Consider the following 15,489-nt stretch of genomic DNA (forward strand, 5'->3'; position numbering starts at 1 on the left):
AGGCCTAACCGTGGGTGAGATCAAACGTGTGGGGAAAGGGATTACTATATAGATAGATAGATTTAAAAGGGTTGTTGCTCCGTGGGTCTGGGCTGTGTGTTTGTGATATATTTATAGTATTGTGTGTTGCCTTCTAAATAAATACCTTTTAATGTAGACGAACCTTGTGTAATATTTATATTAATTTGGTGTTACACCACAGATACAAAGTAGAAAAACTTAATTGCAAATGTTAAACACATGCAATTGAGCAAATGAATAGTTAAACTATTCACTTGCTGATATAAAAACAGTTGTATAAGGCAATTATAGTAATTTACATAAAAAAATAGAAAATGGACCAATACACATGACAAGAAACCTATTTAACCAGTTTCTGATGGAATCATAGGCGTAATTATTTTTCTCCTGAAGGGATTATGGGTGGAATATCGTGTTTACACATGCCAATGAACATATTTAACCTATTTCTCATGGAATCATATGTATAATTTTTTTTTTTCAAGGGAATTATGGGTGGAATATTGTGGAATATTGTATCAATGCCAAGGAACATATTTAACCTGTGTGTTAAAAGTATATGGTTATAATTATTTGTCTATGAAAGGATTATGGATGGAATATCAGGTTACACATGCCAAGGAACATATTTAAAATTTTTCTGATGGAACCATGGGAATAATGTTTTTTCTATGTGGGGATTAATGGTGGAATATGATGGTTAAAAATATATATTTTTTCTATATGGGAATTATAGGTAGAATATTATGGTTACACATGCCAATAACATATTTGACCTTTTTCTAATGGAAACATGGGTATAAAATAGAAAATATATTCCATACTTACTAATATCTTATTTTTCCTGGATGTAGGCCATGGCAGCAGTACAGATGTGTAAAGCTTCTTCCATTCCTAAATTGGACAGAAACACCTTCTATCAGTGGCGGAGCTAATGTAGAGAGTGCCCTGGTGCAAGAAAGTTTGTCTAGTCCCCTCTCTAGTGCAAAAGTGTCCAAAAGGTAGATTACCATCTGTCTTACAACTAGACATGTGCACCAGTGCCATTTTTGTTTCATACGAATGATTTTGTAATAAATAAAAATTTCATTTGTCAATCCCAAATTTCGGCCGCAAACCATTCGCTTTCAAACTAAATTGATAAAAAAAAAAGCCGGCAGTACTAACCGCTCCCTCCTTGTGAAACCATTCCTACCCCTCCCCACGCTATGGGGGCCTATTGCTGCCCAGTCACTAGTGCAATAAGGGGGGACCTGCTGCATGCCCCTTCCTGTGCCAGGTCTCCCCTTGTAGTAGGGGCATGTTGCCTAAACTTATAATTATTTTATTTAAAACTGGATATAAAAATCAGTATCTTATATAGAAGTGATAGAGAGCTAAGGTAAGAGTACATGTAACCAAAAGTTATAGCAAAACCTATGTTGCAATATAAAAAATTAGCTATTTAGGTCTAAATAGCTACTTTTTACACCAAGCATGTCAAACTCGCGGGCCCCATGCACCATCTTTGCAGCACAGCGAGCCGCGAGTGCATGCTCAGTGTTATAGCAGAGTAGGCACCTGCTTTCCCCATATTACAGGTTCCTACTCTGCTCATTTACCCGCCCGGGGAGGAGAGGACTCTGGCGGCAGCGAGGGAGCTCAGCCTTCCTGCTCCTCACTGCTCCCTCGCGCGCCGACTGAAGTGAAGCCGGGAGCTGGAATATGACGTCATATTCCGGCACCCGGGGGTCACTAAAAAATGCGCACGGGAGCAGTGAGGAGCAGGGAGAACCCCAGGGAGATGCCCCACATCGGCTCCCTAAGGTAAGGAGCAATAAAGAAAAGTGTGGGTGTCTGTCAGCATGTGTGTGTGTGTCTGTGAGTATGTTTGTGTGTTTGTCAGTGAGTGTGTGTCAGTGAGTATGTGTGTGTGCGCGGCCCACATAAACGTAACCCCTTAAGGACCAAACTTCTGGAATAAAAGGGAATCATGACATGTCACACATGTCATGTGTCCTTAAGGGGTTAAACCTTGTTTATGTGGCCCGTGCCACACTTTGAGTTTGACATACTTGTTTTACACAAACTCAAACCTGGCACAGGTAGGGGCATGCGGACGACTTTAACCTGTGCCAGGTCTCCCTTTATTGCACTAGTGACTGGGCAGCAATAGCTGCCCAGTCACTAGTAGCTTTAGATTTGTTTAGGCGACATGCCCCTACTTGGGGCATGCGGGAGGATTTATCCTCCCTTTTATCAGCTGCTCGCTGTCATTTAAAACTAAAAATAAATCAGTATGGGGGTCACTATGACCCCCATATTGATAAAAGGGGCATGTCGCCTAAACAACGAGCTGTCATTTAAAACTACTAGTGCCTGTGCTGCTTATTGCTGTCCAGTCGCTAGCGCAATAAGGGGGAGCCTGGCACAGGTCCCCCTGTTCCCCGATGGTGGGGAACACAACTCCCCCCCCACATCTCCACCCATGACCCGCGGGTGGAGGCTATTAAAGGACCACTATATTGCCAGGAAAACAAACTCATTTTCCTGGCACTATAGTGCCCTGAGGGTGCCCCCACCTTCAGGGTCCCACTACCGCCGGGCTGAAGGGGGAGGAAGGGGGTTAAACACTCACCTTTCTCCAGCGCTGGGGACTCTCCTCCTCCTTCGTTGTTATTGGCTGAATAAGCATGTGCGGCATGTGCCATGAGCAGTGGGTGGGAACCCTCATTAAAGGGGGGACCTAATGTCACCCCTGGTCCCCACTCATGTTCAGCGAGTGGGAATCCTAATTAAATAATGGGGGGGGACCTAATGATAGATGGGCCGACTGGTTCTTATCTGCCGTCACATTCTATGTTTCTATAGTGAGGGGGGAGCAATAAACTAACCCTTTAACCCCTTAAGGACACATGACATGTCTGACATGTCATGATTCCCTTTTATTCCAGAAGTTTGGTCCTTAAGGGGTTAAAATACATTTTCCTACTTACCGTTATATGTCTTTTTACTTCTTTTCTTTCTTTAGCCCCAAAAAAGGCCAAATAAAAATCCATAATACCCGTCGCAACTGTTAAAATAAATAAATAAAAGTGAAAAAAATCGAAAAAAAATCCCAACGGTTAAAAAATAATTCCTCACCCAGCAAGGGCACGGCACAGAATAAGCTCCGCAGGGCAGGGAAAAGCTTATAAAGCCTTTGCATTTCCTGCAATTAGGCGCAGAGCATTCTGATTGGTTGGTTTAAGCCAACCAATCAGAGTGCTCTGACATGTAAATGAGGAGACTGACAGGTAAGTCTCTACATTTACCTGTCACAGCACTCTGGTTGGTTGGCATGAAATCCAACCAGTCAGAGTGCTCTGTCATTTTACACAGCGTGGGAAAGTCCTTTGGAATTTTCCCATGCTGTGTAATTTGACTCACAACCCTCTGATTGGTTGCTTTCTTTTTTGGACGAAAATGAATGCACATGTCCACTTACAACTCCAACGATGCAAAGCCAGCTGCGGATCTACCATTTGCCCATGCTTCCGGGGTTGCATTTGTGAGTAGTGTTTGTGCATTTGAATGTTTTTCGTTTTTTTTATAGAGTATGTGTGCATACAGTGGTGTATTTGTATGTACTGTTTTCATTTTAATGCAGTGGTATATTTTTCTGTAGTGATTGCAGTTTGAATGTAGGGGTGTGTTTGTGCTGTGGGGATATTTATGGGATGATAATAGTAAACAGTTGAGAATTTCCCACTATTTCAACTCTCTAGATCCCAAAGATCGTTATCATGTAAGTGAAATGTATTCCATATAAAAAAACACAATTTGTTATAAAAATAGATACAATTTATTGTGACAATTTAAATAATAATAATATGTAACATGCGTGATAATAATCAATGAATATTTAGAAAAACATGAATATGCAATACAATGACAATACACATTCCAATGGTTAACACAGTCAATTGTCAAGACAAGATTTATGAGGGGCTTCACAGAGAAAGAAAGTCTTTCACACAGCACAGCGAAAGGCCATAAAACTTTGGCTAACAGTTAACTAATAACCCGTTCAATGCTGGCTAGATCCTCCTAAGCAAATAATACCTAATTTTAATTAAAATAACATTTAAACTCGCTCATTAATCATTTCCTGGAACCATCCAATAAGAGTAATCTACCATATTCTATAAGCCGAATTTTAATTTGCCTAAAAATATATCTTGTCTTAATTTAGAGCAAATCAATACACCTGGATAAATACAACGGTATGCTAACATGTGATAATATCACACTAATATATATATAATTATTGTTAATTCCACCTGCAGAATGGAATGTTTATAACTATATATTCTTTAGTTAACTAAGATTTCTAAATATCGAAATCTGAACGTGATTTATCCAGTCATATATCATGCTATTAGACATTTTGTAATTAATTTAGAATAATTAAATAAAAGCAGCATAATTACCAGTTAAGTAGATATTCTCATCAGATGAATAGGTAGTCCCAGGATTGGTTGTATGCGTGTGTGATTGATTGTATGGAAGTATGTAAGTAATAATGAAAAATAGTGTTGCTTAGAAAGTAAGAGTAAAATTCTAAGTGTTTCATGAGTTGAGTCCAAGAGTGAATGTCTGTCATAGGCCTCTCTGCATGTCCGAATCTGGAGGCCCAAACTCCAACAGACTCTTCTCTGACTCACTTGCTTTCTCTCTGACTCCTTGCTTCCTTCTCTCTCACTTAGCCTGTGATCCTGATTTTTAAAGGGCCAGACTTTTTGTTCGTCATTATTTGATAAGCCAATAAGAAATTGAAGGTGTGTTTAACCTGCAGATTGCAGTTTAGGTATTTTGTCCATAGAGGGCAGTATCGCCTCACTAAACTTTCCTATCCAGGAAACAGTTAACTTTTCCTGATGACGATTTTGACGTAATTTGGCTTATCTATATGGCTGCCATAACTTAAGTTTATTTATCAGTTCAAAGAGTTTCTTTGGGTCTTCTCCAGACAGTGTGTCGACAATTCCTGCTGTAATTTCTAAAATGACAGTTGTAAACTCAGTCTCACCTTTCACTTACAATGGGAATCTTGTAAAATTTAGAAAGTAAAATTAATTACTAATCTTCTCTGTCACTAATGTCTGGGTTTAGAATTATTTCTATTCCATTAACATCTAGACAGAGCCTTCCATCCCACGGTCATTGTATCACTTGGCTTGTTTATATAATACATTCCGTAGCTCCGGCTAAGTGGTTAGTGTTACAGAAAGGATAGAAATTTCATGTATCTTTGTTAGCCTGAAAATCCAAAATGGAGTCTGCTCTGTTCTGAGTGACTCTGGCAATATACACTTTTAATTTCTATCATAGCACAAAATGTCTGCCGATATAAATATCCTGACAGTGTAGTATTGGTGTTTGAGTGAAGAGGTGCGTTTGTATATACATTTCAAGTTTGAATGCAGGGATGTGTTTGAAAGTAATGTCTGTGTTCGATTTCAGGAGTGTGTTTGCATGTTGTGTTGGTGTTTTATTGTTTGGATGTATGCACATACACTGCCACATACATACATATTTACATAGATTTACATACACATAAACACACTGGCACATACACACAAATTTATATACACACTGACACATGTACACACCCTGACACAGATACACAACCTGATGCACAGATGCATGCACACTGACATGTATGCATACACAGGTACATGCACAGTGACACACACACACGCACCCTGACACGCAGATGCACACACACTGACATGTATACGCATACACAGAAGCACACCCTGACACACATAATGATCTACATACTTACACAGGTATAAAAAAACACTGCTTGAATTGCCAGAACATTGGAGGAAAGATGAAGAGGTCTGTATTTCCATAGGCACTTGATGTAACAAGAACTCAAACGTCTGTTGTTATTGTTATCCAAGGAATTTGTCCCAGATGAAATCCCCCCAAAAAAGATTGTGGTCTCCCAGCTACTAAGATAGATCATTTTGACCTTGGTGGATATGAGGATCCTTTGGTTCAGATCTTAATTTGTGGACTGAGAAAATAACTCCTTTTTAGGTATCCTCCTGTGCCATTGTGCTCATCTTGTAAGCCCTATCTTGATGAAAGACTCCCCAGAAGGCTCATGAACTATCTGGTAGGGACTGACTTTGACCCCTTTCCAGGGACAGGGACACAATAGATCTGTTCGTGTCAAATTTTGCCCCTAGATAGATCATCAACTGAGATGGGGAAAGCTGACTCTTCTTGAAGTTAAAGACCCATCCAAACGTTTGGAGAAGGTGAAGTACTCACTCTTGGTGAGAAAGGAGAAGACTCTTGTTAAAAAGAACTAGAATATCGTCCAGATAATGGTAGATAGAAATGTCTTCTAATCGAATTAATGCAATTAGAGATATCAGGATTTTTAAAAAGGTTCTGGGAGCTGTGCTGACGTCAAAGGGAAGGGCCCAGAATTATAACTGTTGATGCTTCACTGAAAACCTCAGAAACTTCTGGTGAGCAAGGGCAATCAAGACATGAAAGTAATTTGAAGGTCTATAGAAATCATCCAGTCCTCTGGAAAGATTACTTTTATAATGGAACGAATTGATTCCATCTTTAATCTTCTTACTGATAATAGCTTGTTGAGCTCATGAAGATCTAAGATTGACCTCCATTCTCTTAATGCCTTTCGAGTAAGGAATAGTCTTGAACAATACCCTAAACCTCTTTCGCCTATAGGAACTTGACAGATTACTCTCTTATAGAAGGAAATGCGAAGAGTTTTTGAGAGTAAAAATGTGAAAAGCTCTTGCCTTCTCTGGGTCTTGATGAATACGAATAGGGAGATATTGGGAATGAGCAATGCTAGTGAATTCCAGGAAATAGCCATTTGGAGAATTTTCAAGACCCGCTTCTCTGACATGAACTGAGCCCAGACCTTGGAGAAATTGAAAAGTTTGGCTCCTATCCCCAAGAACTGTACTAGCGCCTCATCAGAATTGCTTGTCTTGTCTAGATGATCCTCCTTTGCCGCGATTAGCTTTTGAAGAGAAGAAAAAAAGAAGAAAAAATAATGTCTGCATTCTGGAGAATTATCTACCCGTTCTGTAAAGCCTGAAATCTTTGTCTCGAAAGGACCATCTCTCTTGAGGAAAGGACCGCTTGGGACATCGATCTTGGAGAAGAAAGGATTACTTTCTTTAACTGCTCTATTTATACCATCATCTAAGTGTTTTCCAAAGAACATATCCCCTTGAAATGGAAGGGCACATAGTGTGTTCTTTGAAGAGAAGTCTGTCACCCAATTTTGTAGCCAAAGAGTGCATCTTGATGTTATGGAGAGAACCATGCTTCTTGAGATGGACCAAACCAGCATAAAACTGATCAAAGCATCAGATGAGAAATCAATTGCCAACCTGAATTTGTTCAAGGAGTCCAAAAGTCTGGACCTACTGACCCCACTCGAGATATCTTCCTCACTTTTCCTGCTTGTTGAAGACTGTCTGAAATGGCTTGATGGATATAGGAGAGGGCATATGGATCAGGCTCTACATAAGACAGGCCATAAAAGGTCTCCTTCCAGACAACACTTTGTCATCATAGGCTTAAAACAAGGGTGTCTTGTCCTTTTTATATGAGGAACTGTGAGCAGAACTGAGAAACCAAGTGTCAGATAGGAGGTATGCACTTTTTTTTTTATACACATAACCAAAGCAGAAATGGAAGATGATGTCCTCAGAACCTTATGATTGCGACCTTTTTTTTTTTTTTTCAAGTTGTATTTTATTGAGTTTTTCATCACAAAAGGGGTACAGAAAGGAAAATAAGGGGAGGGAAGGGAGGTGAAGCATATCAGACACATTCATACATTCACAGTTGTCGTGTCACAAATAAGTTATATACAACGGCTGTGGTATAGACAATCTAGGCGTGTTCTCCATGTTTTCAACATGGAGTTATTCAGCGTTTCCATAACATGTCAACACACATTTATACAACGTTATATCCCAATAGCATTATACGGTAATACGGTATGTGTAGGTTTTGTACTGTGCTATGTTGGTGCATCTAGTGTCGTTCAATTTTGGGGTGATATTTGTCGGTAATTTGTGTCTAAAGAATACAGAAAAGAGTTGTCACATTTACTGATATTGCGATAGCTAATGTAGCTATATGGTGATCTTGGTACCACAGTAGTCGCGTCTTATATATTAAGCGGTGGAATCTACGTGGTTGCATGGTTGTTCAGCCTGTGTATTCGCATCTCCCCTGAGCGAGCGTCTCGAGATGAGGGGATGCAGGCAGGTCAATTGGTAAGTGACGTGTCGTGTCTAAATGTCAGGGGTTACATCCCTGTTACTGTCTAGTTCGGACCACCGTTGCCAATTATATCTAGTGGTAGCGGTGTGTTTTTCGGAAGTAATAGAGAGCAGTTCGTATCTAAGAAATTGCCTAGTCTTGTGCCATACCATTGTAGTCGGCGGACACTCCTTTTGTTTCCAATGACATGCAATAACACTCCTTGTTGCCAAGGTTGATAAAATTGTCAACTGTCTATCTGCATGAGAGAGCGTATCTGGGAAGAGTAAAAATAGGCCTAGTGTGGGTGTAATCGGTGGTAGTGCTATCCCCAAAAGCTCCCAGATCAATTGTGTTTCTTTCCACAGTGGGTTAATAATTGGGCATTCCCACCATATGTGTGACATCGTTCCCTTGTTTTCCCCACATCTCCAACAGTCAGAGGTAGTTTGAGGGTATATTCTGTGGAGTCTGGCAGGTGTGTAGTACCATCTAAAAATTAGTTTCTTGTGAGCTTCAGTGTGAGAGTAGCATGTTGTGATGCCCTTTAGAGCTTGAAGTGAAGTTAACCATTGAGTATTTGTGGGCGCGTAGGAACTCTCTCTTGTCCATTGCGTGCGATATGTGTAGTCTAAAGGCATCGTCTGATTTCTCAGTATGTTATAGCAGACAGATAGGGATTTGTTCTTCATTGGTGCGTGGTGGCAGCGGTTATATAGGAGTAGAAGGTTGGGGTGTGAGACACGTGTGGATGACAGGGGGCCCGATACCCTGTGTGAAATCAGACTCTTTAATTGGAGGTATGGGAAAATAAAGGCTGGTGGTAGCCGGAATCTGTCTTGCAATTCCGGGAAAGATAAAATGTTTCCTTGATAGCAAATATCTTTAATATAGGAAATCCCTAGATCCTTCCATTTATGCAGGGACAGCCATGGGGAAATAGAGTTAAGGGCTGTTATGGGTGCCCAAGTGGAAAAGGTTGAGTTATTTGCCTGGAAGCGGTGGAGATAGTCCCAGGACTGTACTGTGAATTTAGTGAGTGGTAACAGTATCATTCGTTTGTCTCTCAAATGTTTGGGTGTCCACATATAGTTTATCACGGAGTTGTGTGGGTCATATTCATTTTCAATATCCACCCATTGCAGTGTGTGTTTTGGTGCGTGTAGTTTAGTCGCGTTTTCGAGGAGTGCCGCTCTTTGATAGGTTGCCACATTGGGTAGTCCCAAGCCTCTGTCTTTGGTGGGAGATTGGAGGAGAGATATAGGGAGTCTAGGTCTCTTATTTTCCCAGACGAATTTGGAGATCATAGTCTGGATTTGTTTGCTCAGTGTGGGTGAGAGGGGTATCGGGAGCATTCGAAAAATATAGAGCAGCTTCGGGAGAATAATCATTTTTACGGCATTGATTTTGCCGAGCCATGACAACAAGACATCCTTCCATTTATGTAGTGTTTGTTTGCACATCTGCGGTAGGGTGGCTAAGTTAAGATTGTTAATACTCCTATATGTGGCCGCTATTTTTACTCCTAGATATGTAATGTACGATTGTCTCCAGTCAAAGGAGTGTTCTTTCCTAAGTGTTATGACGTCCGCCCTAGGTAGTCGTATCGGTAACGCCTGGGTTTTTGCTTGATTTAATTTATAATATGAAATTTTACTGTATTCCTCTAGGGTAGAAATGAGATGTGGTAGGGAGCGGTGTGGTTGCGTTATGGAAATAAGGATGTCATCTGCAAACATTGACAGTGTATATTCAGTGTTATTAATGTGAACTCCTTTTATATCTGCGTGGTTCCGAATTTTATATGCGAGGGGTTCTAACGAAAGGATAAATAAAAGGGGCGAGAGTGGGCAACCTTGGCGTGTGCCGTTAGTGATTGAAAAAGGTTGTGAGATAAACCCTGCGCTTGTAACCTTAGCGGATGGTTTGGAATATAGTGCCATTATGCCTTTTACAAAGCTGTCGGGGAAGCCAAATTTGAGCAGTACTTGTTGCATATAGACCCAATTGAGCCTGTCGAAGGCCTTCTCCGCGTCCAGCGCTAAAAGAAGGCCCTCCATTTGATGTGTTTCCATATGTGCCAATATATTTAAGACTTTCCTCGTGTTGTCAGAACCTTGTCTGTGTTTGACAAAACCTGACTGGTCATTGTGTATAATTCGAGATAATATCTGTGTAAGGCGATTTGCCAGGATCTTGGCATAAATCTTTGTGTCGCAATTAAGTAGCGAGATCGGCCTGAAATTTTGGCAGGTTGTTGGTGATTTGCCCGGTTTCGGGAGTGTGGAAATGTGGGCTTGTAACATATCAGATGGCATTTCCCCGACGTTAAAGCATTTATTAAGAAGTATTGTAAAGTTTGGGCTAAGTGTGTCAGAAAAGGTCTGGTAATAGAGATTCGTAAAACCATCTGGGCCTGGTGATTTGTGTGGGGGTAGGTGTGCGATTGTTTTGCTTATTTCGTCTGTTGTGAATGGTTTGGTGATGGAGTCTAGTTCTGATTGGGTCAAGGTTGGGAGGGTTACAGTGTTCAGAAATTCCTGTATTTGTGGTTTAGATGGTGGGGGTGAGGTAGGGTCGCTCCCGAGGTTATAGAGAGAACTGTAATAGTGTGCAAATGTTTCCGCTATGTCTTGTGGATTCATAATTTTCGTGTTGTCTGGTTTGAGAAGGAACGCAACTCTAGAGTTGGTCATGCGTGCCTTCAATTTGGATGCTAACAGGGATCCTGCTCTGTTCCCGTGAGCAAAGAACTTATGCTGAAACCTCTGCAGGATATAATTGGTTTTATCTAGTTCCAGTTCCTTAAGTGCGGCATGTAGGGCCCTCAGCTTGTCGTATCGTTCAGGAGAAGGGTTATTTTTGTTAGAGTGTGTGAGTGTCGTGATCTGGCAGATTAAATCATTGTACGCTTGTGTCCTTAATTTCTTGGCATAGCTGGCATGTTTGATTAGTAGGCCGCGAATTACCGCTTTATGAGCTTGCCAAATGGTTTCTATAGATGTATCTTCTGTGGTATTGATAAGAAAGTATGTTTCTAGTTCACTTTTAATTTGTGCTATGATCTGGGGATCCTTTAGCAACGATTCGTTTAATCGCCAGGAGCCTCGGCCTTTAGTAGGGAAGTGGGTCGATATAGTAAGGGTGATTGGTGCATGATCCGACCATTGTATAAGACCTATGTGTGCGGTTTGAACTTTAGTTATTTGGGACGTGTGTACGAGAAATCTATCTGTTCTTGAATAGGAGTTATGTGCTTGTGAATGAAATGTGAAGTCTTTTTCAGTGGGGTGGAGGATTCTCCAGATGTCCACGTAACCCGAGTCATGTAGCGCTTTTCTAATGGCGCCGGAGGAGATGTTACGTCTGTTGGATGTTTTGCGGGAGACCTGTAAAGTGGAGGAAGTGTCTGAGGTGCTATCCAGTATGAAGTTTGTATCGCCCCCAATAATCAGGTGGCCAAATTTGTGGTTGTCAGCTAGGGCTAGGATCTTATTAAGAAAGGATATCTGGTTGTCATGCGGGCCATATATGTTTATAAAAGTATATTGTTCGTTATTAATGAGGCATTGAAGAAGCAGAAATCTGCCATCTTTGTCTCTTAGTTTCTTGTGAAATGAGAAGGTTACATCTTTGTGGATTAGTATTGAGACCCCTCTTTTTTTTTTTGGTGTAGCCAGAATGAAAGCCTGTTGGGTAGTATTTGGACCAGAATTTGGGCAGCTTGGAGTTCAAGAAGTGAGTTTCTTGAAAGAAGGCCACCATCGCTTTCGATTTTTTGGCTTCCTCTAGAGCCAGTCTCCTTTTATGGGGCGAATTTAATCCTTTAGCGTTGAGCGAAAAGATTGTCAAAGCCATAGGGTCATGATATGAGCGCTCAGCAGCAAGTAAGGGAGATCAATTGTACGTAACAGCTTGCAAGTCTTGTGTGTATATATGCAGCAGCACAAGTGATTGCGACCTTTTTTGAAGAATGGCCAGGGGACTGCATCTTGAAATGGGCAGCTAGAAAATGAAAAGACCATTTCTAGCTTCCATGTCCAGAAAGGGAAATACACACAAAAAATAACCACCAGAAAGAATTTAATAATGATCCAAAGGCTATATGCAATAATTTAGCAATGCATACCAGAACTTCATTCTAAAAGTTCAAATTATGAAAAAAATCCCTGGAGGAAATAGAAGAATAAAATATTAACAGCAAGAAGGGAGGTTAAATTGAAAGATAAAATAAAACACTTACTTGCAGCCAAAGGACAAAGATACAAAATACTGCAGGAAATTAGAAGACCACTATACATTTAAGGTGCTTGTTGTGTCTTCATTGTAAAATTCAAGAGCCCTAAGGAGCCAAGACAGTTCTTGAAATAATGAATTGAAAGTTTGGAAAACCAGAACAATCCAACCTGCAAACCTTGGTCTGGCATTCATTCTACTTGAGTTCCACAACCAGAGCAAAAGCCAAGATAGGCCAGAACTTCGGGAACCATAAATAGGAGAGACCAGAAGATCGTCGGCACACATGCACGAATATTGGCATGCATTCCAACGCTATGGAACAAAGCACAAAAAGCACAAACACAAATTTAAAAAGAGGAATAAAAGGAAAGGAGGCCAGCAGCAGGCCTATAAAAGGGTAATAAAATGCAACAAGCTTTTTTATATTACAATGTCAATGGTACTCCTTTTCTCTATGACAGCCAACATGGATGGGAAAGCCAAGATACCCCAGGACTCCACAATCAGGTAGACATACCTTACATGAGAATTATCAGCTCAGGGAGGTCTGGCACATCCAGCTGCTAACTATAGGGTCACTGCAACGTAACTCCATGGTCGCTAAGGTGTCCTGAGGCATCCATGGATTGAGACATTGAACACCCCATGGGCTAGGGGTATGCTTGCACCCAAGTAAGTCACCAAATAAATAGAGGAGGTGGAAAAAAACTGCCGTACTGCCGGGAAACCCGGAAGTGATCGCGCTAGGGGAGCGATTACCCGGTGGCCCACCAGTGAGGGTGGATATTGCAGGATGCCTTGACATCGAGGTATCGCTGCAAAACAGTTAGAGCTTCTGGAAGTGATCATGATCGCTTCCAGTGCTCTAATAAGCCGTGGACGTATCAGGTACGTCCGCTGTCCCTAAGGACCGTTTTTTGTCGGAAGTACGTCCGAGGTCGGGATGGGGTTAAATATGTTCCTTGGCATGTGTAAACTTCTGATAGCTGATATTCCACCCATAATCCCCTTATAGAAAAATAATTACACCTATGATTCTATCACAAACACGTTAAATATGCTACTTGGCATATGTAAACCTGATATTCCACCCATAACCCCTTATAGAATTTTTTTATACATATGATTCCAGCAGAAACATGTTAAATATGTTCCTTGACACGTGTAAACATGATATTCCACCCATAATCCCATTATAAAATAATTATTATACCCATGATTCCAATAAAACAGGTTAAATATGTTCCTTGACACGTGTAAACATGATATTCCACCCATAATCCCATTATAAAATAATTATTATACCCATGATTCCATTAAAACAGGTTAAATATGTTCATTGGCATGTGTACACATGATATGATATTTCACCTATAATACCCTTAGAAAACTAATTACACCTATGATTACATCAGAAACAGGTTAAATATGTTCATTGGCATGTGTAAACATGATATTCCATCCATAATCCCCATATAAAGGTTATTAGGTCCCGCCCCACCCTCGTGGCCCCCCTCCCGCTGGGCTGAAGGGGTTAGGCGCACATTCAAACCGCCCATAGGAAAGCATTACTCAATGCTTTCCTATGGACGTCCAGCGTCTTCTCACTGTGATTTTCATAGTGAGAATTGCGGAAGCGCCTCTAGTGGCTGTCACTTTAAATCCAGACTTTAAACATTTGCAACTACGATTTGCTACTTTGTATCAAGCACAGGAGCAGCAGTTACCAACATTCTTTGAGTTACATCATTACCAGGTATGTGTGTGGAAAGAAAGTATATATAGTATAGTATGTCTTGAATTTTCTGATGGTATTGTTGGAGTTTGTTATGAAAGAGAATTACTTTTTGTTTCAAGATCAATTCTTCTTGCAATTGAAGGGTACCTCGATGGGCTCCAATGTGGCACCCACATATGCTAGCATTTTCATGTCTGAGATGGAAGAAAAACTTATTTACCCACACGCTTTATTTCAACAGTTTGCCACTAGGTGATGGCGCTATATTGATGATGTGCTGCTGCTGTGGGTTGGCACATTGGAGTCCCTTAGAGAATTCTTTACGTTTCTGAACACATGCTCTGAGGATATCAAATTCACGATGACCTATGATATGGTTGAAATACCATTCTTAGACATTTTGATTAAAAAGCATGAGGGTAGACTTGCTACTGATCTATATAGGAAGACAATGGACAAAAATACACTTCTTCATTTCTCTAGTGCTCATCCTCCAGCTATCTTTAAAGCCCTCCCTAAGAGTCAATACACACGTGTTCGGAGACTTGTTTCTGACGAGCACATGGTTGGGAGACGTCTGAATGAGATGACCACTAGATTTATGGAACGGGGTTATCCTTTGTCACTGTTGAATGATCAACTTAACCAGATCAAGGATCAGAACAGGGAATACTTTCTTCATTCTCATAAACACCAACGAAATGATAAGAGGTTAAAATTTGTATCCAAATTTGGGAGGTACTCAGATGATCTGCAGAGGATCATATATAAACATTGGCATGTTCTTTCTCAGTGCCACCCCAATATAGTGGAATTCTCCCAAAAGCCGATGTTTGCCTACAAAAGAGGCACGTCACTTAAAGATAGGTTAGTTAAAACTCTGGTCCCTCAACCTAAGAGTGGTCCAATTGCTGGGAGACAAGGAAATTTTCCCTGCTATAACTGTGTCTCTTGTCATTCTATGATTAAGGGTGATGTTATTTATCACCCATACAGTGGTAAAAAGTATCCGATTAGACAACATTTGACTTGCAACACTGATTTTGTGGTTTATGTACTGAAGTGCCCTTGTGGCCTTCTATATGTTGGACAAACCAGTCAGAAATTTAAGATGAGATTTTCTAAACATAAATCCACTATTCGGACTGGACTGACTGATTTGCCCATACCGTTGCACTTTGTTGAGGCGAGACATG

The sequence above is a fragment of the Pelobates fuscus genome, chromosome 4, assembly GCF_036172605.1.
Source record: "Pelobates fuscus isolate aPelFus1 chromosome 4, aPelFus1.pri, whole genome shotgun sequence".
Classification (NCBI taxonomy): domain Eukaryota; kingdom Metazoa; phylum Chordata; class Amphibia; order Anura; family Pelobatidae; genus Pelobates; species Pelobates fuscus.